The following is a 7,062-nucleotide window of genomic DNA, read 5'->3' on the forward strand; positions in this document are numbered from 1 at the left end:
TGGTTTTTAATTTGGTGGAAAATATTAGGTCCATCTGCAAAGATTTTGCCAGAGGTTTTTATAAAACCCATGAGTACTTGGTTAAATGTTTTTCCAAGTATTAAAAAATCATTCTCTGAACATTGGATTGATGGTAAGACTTTATGTCTATTTTTCATGGAATTTGGAATTCCTTGGATTTGGAAATGACAACCAGAATTCGGATACACGATGAAGGAATCCTTGCATATGGCGAGTCAGTTCCACTAAATTTTGGGACAAATTATTGCGTGATGATCCAGAAACTGGAAAACTTTATGGTTATGACACTCTTCATCAAATGGAGGAGAAAATTTCATTATATCAAAAAGAATTTCATAATCAACAAGAAAAGAAAAAAGCCTCTATGAGTCCATTCAAAATTCTCACTCAGAAATATTCTGAGATTTATTCAAAAGAAAAAATGATTGAAATCTATATTGAAGAAATGAAGAAGGATCTTTTTTTAGATTATTGGATGTTCTGATTCAAAGTCAGATAAATCAATGGCGTCTGAATTCTGCGAAAATCAATTCATACATCTAATGCAAATGCATGATGCACAGGATCCAGAGGATGATATTCCTCAATTATCTCAAATAGATGATATCTTTGAAAATTTGAAGAAATCACTAAAAGACAATATCAAAGATGATTAAAATCGTTGAAAGTGGAATCTCACTATTCAAAGATGGTGGAATCTCAAATCATGGTATATCGTGACAAAAAGTGGGTGTCATATCACTATTTACTTTTTGAATTTTGTAACCATGTTACTATTTGCTTTAATAAAGCATTTTACTATTTATATTTTGAGATGGAATCCGGGGTTTGATGTCCGGCTTTTCTATCTATTTATAGGTTACTTCTGTGTCTTTAGAAAGACACGGTTGAGTTTGCTCCTCTCTATTATCTCTTGTAAACAACCCTTCTGAAGTTTATCAATAAAAGCTTGAAGTTTTGATAACAACTTTTTATGTTTATATTGTTTTTATTTTTTATTTTTATTTACTGTTTTAAATTTTTATATTTCATAAGAATTAGCCTGAATTACAGGCTAAAGTATTCGTGCTAAATTATTACCTTACTATGACATGATCTATATTTATTTGTAACTTGGAATTAAATTGAGGTAATAAAAGATTTATTTAAATTTTTGGAATTTAATGTAATATATGAGTCTTTGGTTAGAACATAAGGTAAAAAGATGAACCAGGAAATGGTAAACACAAGGTTCGAGTTTAACCAGTAAAAATAAATTCATGTTGTAGCCCTTCAGCCTCCTTAGCCGAGAAATGGCGTTTAAGGAATTTATGGGTGATTTTTATGAATTTATGATTCTATGGGATCTCGGTAAAATCCTCTGTTGTTTAAATTCTTTGGTATATCTTTTATAAATCCTTTTATGTTTTGTAAAAATTCCAAATATGAATCTTATATTCATTATTATTCTAAGATTTAAATTCCTCCTTTTCTTAGCTCAGTATGAGTTGAAGATGGTATATAGGCTGGAAACAAATAACCTCTATGTGTGCGAAAGCCACTAAGGAAAAAATTTGGTATAACAACGCCACGTATCAGATTCACTTTGATTCCAAGCCATGTATCAGATTCACTTTGATTCCAAGCCTCAGATGGTATCAGAGCCATGAAAATAGTCTGGATAATAATTTAGCACTTTTTATTGTAATGAATATTTTCAGTATGAAAGAAACTGTTCAAAACAGTTTAAATGAAGAATATGATTTATCTGAAAATTTAGATTTATTGAATAAATGGACTATGCCTAAGATAAAATCTAAAATGATCTATAAGTTAGGAACCTTTGAAAGAATTGATTTTAAACAAGTAGTTAAAACTACAGAATCATCAGTACCTCTTCATAATAATGAAATGGTAATTAGATTTTTAAATAATAAAGATATTTTACCTTATATGAAAAGTTATAGATTTATTCATATAGGTTTAATTCAAATTGCTTTTAGACCTCTAACTTTAGAAGGACTACCAGAAAGTTTCAGAGCAGCTTTAAGAGATGGTAGAAATTTGAATTTGAAAAACTTCCTTATGGGAATAATTCAATCTAGTCTGGCACATGGTCCAGTATATTTTGATGTTTATCCTAATTTATCTTTATCTCTGTCTGATATTAATATATTACATTTTTTAACATTAAATGTTAAAACTCATGGTTATAATTATACTCCTGGTACAGAAGTAATATGTATCTGTTGTCGTATTTATTACAAACCATTATTTACACTGAATCCTATGTGTAAAATAATAGATAAAAAATTAAATGAAACTATTCTTATAGAAACTAATTTTAATAAATTTAATATTACAACCCGTAGATCTATAAAATGGGAAGAAATTGAATTTTCAGAAATTTGGATAATTGAACAAGCTGTTCCTAGAAATCCTATAATAAATAGGGATTTACAACAAGTTATTCAGAATATTGAAGGATCTGTTCAAATACAGTTCAATAATGAACAAAGAAGATAATTATCATCTTCTATCTATGCTAGATCAAGATCTAGTCATTCTTTTATTTCACCTTTAGGTTATATGGTGGATGTTCCTCAAACTTCTAGAGCTTCAACTTCTCAGATAAGAGAAGATGTAGAGTCTTCTGTACAAGATAGAGTAGATGAATTAATCATAAATCTAAACAATATTGTTCATAAAAGTAACTTTCAAAAAGTTAGAGAAACTGATACAGTTTCAGAAATGATTTTAGTATTTAATGGATAGTAAATCAAAAATTGATTTTACTAAAGGATCTCTTGTTAGAGCAAAGATCAATGCAGAATTTTATTTATCCAAATGAGAGAATATTTCAGAAATTGGTACTTTAAAAGTTTTTCTGAAGATGAGTTTGATTATATTGTTTCGGAATTTTATAAATATTGTGAAAACCAGAATAAATTGATTCATTTTGTTCCTTGGTTTTTTAAAACATTTATTCTAGATTATATATCTATTCTTGAAAGAAATTATAAACTTTCTTCTGGACATATTCAAAAATCTGTTTATCCTCCTCAACAATCTTTTATTATAGAAAAAAATAATAAAATTTTAAATTTTACTGCTTTTTCAAAATTATTTGAGAATGATTTGTTGCAAATGACTGTTAAACATATTAATCAGATAATTGAAAAACAAAATTATACAAATTTGTATCCTACGATAATAGGAGAGGAAATAGTTTCTCTTAAGGATCGTATTGATAAAATTATTTTAGCTATAAACCAAATTAAAACAGATGTTCATATACAGTCTAAAGAAGAAACTAATATTGTTTCTATTGCTACTTCTTCTATTCAATCCCCTCCAGATATAAAGGATTTTAAATTTAAATCTTCTGTTTCTGATATAGAAAAATTATTAGAAGAAAAATTTAAAAATCTGAATTTAAATAATCTTAATGAAGAATTTGAGAATTATTCTGATGAAGAAATTAATAAAATCAAATGGCAGATAGACCAACACAAAATAAATATTATTATAATAGACCTACTCCCATGGATGTTTTTATAGAAGAACAAGAATATATATTTGCTAATAGTTATAATGGGAAAAGTATTTATGAATGGAATATTGATGGTTTTAGTGATAAGCAAATTTATAATACTGTTCAAAGAATACTTATGTATAGTACTGTGTGTAAAATTTCAGGCAATAATGATAAAAATATTGCTAAGATGATTATATCAGGTTTTACTGGCCAATTTAAAGGTTGGTAGGATAATTATTAAAATCAATCCCCAAAAGAAGATATTATAAATTCAATAAAAATTGAAAATAATATTCAATTAGAGAATGTAGTATATTCATTAATAACGACTATGATTGAACATTTTACTGGTAAATTCACTGATGATAGTGAAAAGATTCGTACTTTATTAAGTAATCTAAAATGTAAAACACTTACTGATTTTAGATGGTATAAAGATACCTTTTTATCTCGTATTTATGATATACCAGATTGTAATAATAGTTTCTGAAAAGCTAAATTCATAGATGGTTTACCTTTTCTATTTGCTGAAAGAATTAGAAAAGTATTAAGAAAAGATGAAATTAATATTCCATATGAAAATTATATTTATGAAAATTTAATTAATACTTGTATTAAAGAGGGTTTAGCTCTTTGTAATGAATTAAAATTAAATAATCAAATTAAAAGACAGAATTTACTTGAGAAAAACAATTAGGTAAATTTTGTGATCAATTTGGCATGGACTTACCTAATATAGGTAAGAAGAAAATTAAAGAAAAAGATGAAAAAATTTATAGAAAGAAAATACATTTGTCTGAAAGACAAATAGATAAAAAGAAGAAAAGAAAAGAAAGCTGTGATTTACGGAAAGCTGAAAAATATAAAAACAAAAATAAATTAATAATTTTTAGATAATGTAATAAGCCAGGACATTATGCTAATCAATGTTGGGCTAAAAATAAAATTAATAATTTAGATATAGATGAAAATTTGAAAGATACATTATTTAAAATAATAATGGATTCAAATAATAATTCTGACAATGAAACTGATAGTTCGTTAGAATCTTATATTTCAGAAGAAATACTAGATAGTGTATCAGAAATTTCTGATTTAGAAGAATGTAATAACTGTATACAAGGAAAATCTTGTATAAATCATTTAGAAGATAATAAAGATAAAAATGATGATTTTTATAAACTCATGTCTCAATTTCAAGATTTAAATATTAATGTGTTAACTAACAATATTATTCTAGAATTCCTTAAAATGATTAAGGATCCTATATTAAAATCCACAATTATTGATCAAATTGAAAATACTGCTGCAACTAGCAATAATAATAACATTCTTGTTAAACAAGAACAATCTTATTCTATGAAAGAAGTAAAAAATCTTTTACAACAGAAATATAGTAAACAAAATCCAGTTACTATACAGGATTTAGTAAAATAAATAGAAAATCTTAAAGAACAAGTAAAAATTTTACAGAATAATAATAATAGTTTAAATTATCGTATTTCCATTATTGAAAATAATAATTCAGTTAATAATTCTGAAAGTTTTGATAATCTTCATGATATTTCATTTCCTGATAAAAAACATTTATATGTTTTAAGCATGATCATATCTCAAAAATGGTACACCAATATTACTTTATTAATTGAAAATTCTTATAAAAAGAATTTAATTGCTATGATTGATAGTGGTACACATTTAAATGTAATACAGGAAGGATTAATTCCTACAAAATATTTTCATAAAACTACTCATTCTCTCTCTCATGCAGGAGGAGAACCATTAGAAATAAATTATAAATTACCAAAAATATATATTTGTAAAGATAAAAACTGTATTCAAACCAGTTTTTTATTAGCAAAAGATATTTCTAACCAACTTATACTTGGTCTTCCTTTTATTTATCAAATTTATTCTTTAACTTATGTTGATGAAACAGGTATAATAGAAACTTTTCAAGGTAATCCTATTTTATTTAAGTTTATAACTAAACCTGTTCATAGAATTCTTAATGAGTTACAAGAAAAGATTGATAGGTAAACTTTTCAAATAAATTCTTTAAAAGAAGAAGTTAATATTTTAACTATAGATGATAAATTAAAAATTCCTAAATTAGAGGAAAAAATTAAAATTAATTATAATAAATTTTCATTAGAAATATGTAATGATCTTCCAAATGCTTTTTGGAATAGAAAAAAACATATTATATCTCTTCCATATGAAGAGAATTTTGATGAAAGGAATATTCCTACCAAGGCTCGTCCTTGTCAAATGAATTCTGAATATTTAGAATTATGTAAGAATGAAATTCATTCCTTATTAGATAAAGGTCTAATAAAACATTCTCAATCTCCCTGGTCATGTAGATCTTTTTATGTTAATAAACAGTCTGAGCAGGAAAGAGGTGTTCTTAGATTGGTAATAAATTATAAACCCCTTAATAAGGTTTTAAAATGGATTAGATATCCTATTCCTAATAAAAAAGATTTATTAGATAGACTGATAAATGCAATTATATTCTCAAAATTTGATTTAAAATCAGGATTTTGGCAGATTCAAGTAAAAGAATCTGATAGGTATAAAACTGCTTTTATTGTTCCAATAGGACATTATGAATGGACTGTTATGTCATTTGGACTTAAAAATGCCCCTTCAGAATTTCAACAAATTATGAATGATATTTTTTATAATTATAGCAATTTTATAATTGTTTATATTGATGACATATTAGTATTTTCTAATGATATTGAAACACATTTTAAACATCTAGATATGTTTAAAAATATTTTTATTCAAAATGGTCTTGTTATATCAAAATCCAAAATGATTGTATTTCAAACTAATATTAGATTTCTTGGTCATATGATTGAGAAAGGAAAAATAATTCCTATACAAAGAAGTATAGAATTTGGTTCAAAATTTCCTGATATTATAACTGATAAAACTCTGTTACAAAGATTCTTAGGAAGTTTGAATTATATTTCTCCTTATATTAAAGATCTTACTAAGGATTCTGCTATATTATATGATAGGTTAAAGAAAAATCCTTTACCTTGGTCTGAAAGACACACTATGGCTGTTAAAAATATTAAGGAAAAGGTTAAAAATCTTCCTTGCCTTATGCTTGTTAATCCCCAATGGGATAAAATAGTTGAAACTGATGCTTCTGATATAGGTTTTGGAGGAATCTTAAAACAAAAAGATTCCCAAACTAAACAAGAATTTCTTATTCGTTTTTATTCTGGCAAATGGAATAATGCTCAGAAAAATTATTCCACAGTAGCAAAAGAAATTTAAGCTATTGTCAGATGTATTATAAATTTCAAGATTATTTATATAATCAAAAGTTTATTATAAAAACTGACTACAAATCTGCAAAATTTATGTTTAATAAAGATTTTAAACATGATGTGTCTAAGCAAATTTTTGCAAGATGGCAGGCTCATTTAGCTCCCTTTGATTTTGAAATCATTTATAAAAAAGGTGAAGATAATCATTTACCTGATTTCTTAACTCGAGAATAT

Source organism: Primulina tabacum, chromosome 8 (genome assembly GCF_025594145.1).
Source record: "Primulina tabacum isolate GXHZ01 chromosome 8, ASM2559414v2, whole genome shotgun sequence".
Classification (NCBI taxonomy): Eukaryota; Viridiplantae; Streptophyta; class Magnoliopsida; order Lamiales; family Gesneriaceae; genus Primulina; species Primulina tabacum.